The sequence below is a fragment of the Chrysochloris asiatica genome, unplaced genomic scaffold, assembly GCF_000296735.1.
Source record: "Chrysochloris asiatica unplaced genomic scaffold, ChrAsi1.0 scaffold00034, whole genome shotgun sequence".
Lineage (NCBI taxonomy): Eukaryota > Metazoa > Chordata > Mammalia > Afrosoricida > Chrysochloridae > Chrysochloris > Chrysochloris asiatica.
In genome coordinates this window covers 14,279,670-14,281,126 of record NW_006408552.1, presented here as the reverse complement: position 1 = coordinate 14,281,126, position 1,457 = coordinate 14,279,670, and positions in this window count along the sequence as shown.

Genomic DNA, 1,457 nt, shown 5'->3' with positions numbered 1-1,457 from the left:
ACAAACTGACAGTGACCCCGTATAAGGTTTCCAAGGCTTTAAAAAAATCTTTACAGGAACAGAAAGCCTCATCTTTTTCCCATGGAGTGGCTGGTGGGATTGAACTGCCAACCTTGCGGTTTGCAGTCCCTTGCTTATCTACCATACTCTCCATTGATCCACTGTCATTGTTATTAAGTGCCATTAAGTTAGTTCTGACTCATAGCGACCCTATCTAGAACTTCTGAGGAGTCGCTGGCAAGTTTGAACCGCTGAACTAGTGGTTCAAACTGACCTTGTGGTCCAGTGCTTATCTTACAGCTTCCACACCAAGACTCCAGGATTCCATTCACACTATCTGATTCAGAGTTCTTTTGTTTTTGACCTTTTAAAAAATATTTTTTATGTTTCAAGACCTCATTAAGAATACCACATTGTACTTATGGTCATGTCTTCTTAGGTTCCTCAAGTCTGTGACAGTTTCTCAGAATCTCCTTGATTTTGATGACCTTGATAGTTTGAAGAGTCAGGAATTTTGTATGCTGCCCTTCAATTGCATTTGCCTGATGTTTTTCTCATGGTTAAATGACTATGGGATTTGGGATATAAACCACAGAGGCCAAGTGCCTTTCTCACCACATAATAGCACTGCTACAGGCTTCCAACATGGCTTATCATCTCAGTGTAAAGAAAACAAAACAAAACAAAATCCTCACCACTGGAGCAATAAATAATATCAAGATAAATACAGAAAGTGTTGAAGTTGTCAAAGATATCATTTTGCTTGGATCAATTATCAACACTCACAGAAGCAGCAGTCAAGAAATCAAAGGACATATTGCATTAGGAAAATCTGCTGCACAAGCCCTTTTTAAAGTGTTCAAGAGCAAAGATGTCAGTTTGAGGACTAAGATGCACCTGACCCAAACCATGGTATTTTCAGTAATTTCATATGTATGTGAAAGTTGGACAATGAATGAAGAAGGCCTTAGAAGAATTGATGCCTTTGAGTTATGGTGTTGGAGAATATCAAAAGTACCATGGACTGCCAAAAACACAAACAAATCTGTGTTGGAAGAAGTATAACCAGAATGCTCCTTAGAATCCAAGATGGCCAGACTTTGTCTTTCATACTTTGGACAGGAGGGACCAGTCCCTGGAGAAGGACATCATGGTTGGTAAAGTTGAGGGTCAGCAAAATCGAGGAAGACCCCAAATGAGATGGATTGGCACAGTGGCAACAACAGTGGGCTCAAGCGTAACAATGATTGTGAGGCTGGAGCAGGACCAGGCAGTGTTTCATCTGTTGTACATAAGGGTACCATGAGTGGGTACCAACTTGACAGCACCTAACGACATATATGTGTGTGTTGTTGTTGTTAAGTGCTGTCGAGTCAGTTCCAACTCATAACGACCCTGTATAGGGTTTCTGAGGAACAGCTGGTGGGTTTGAACGGCTGACCTTGCCTTGTGGTTTG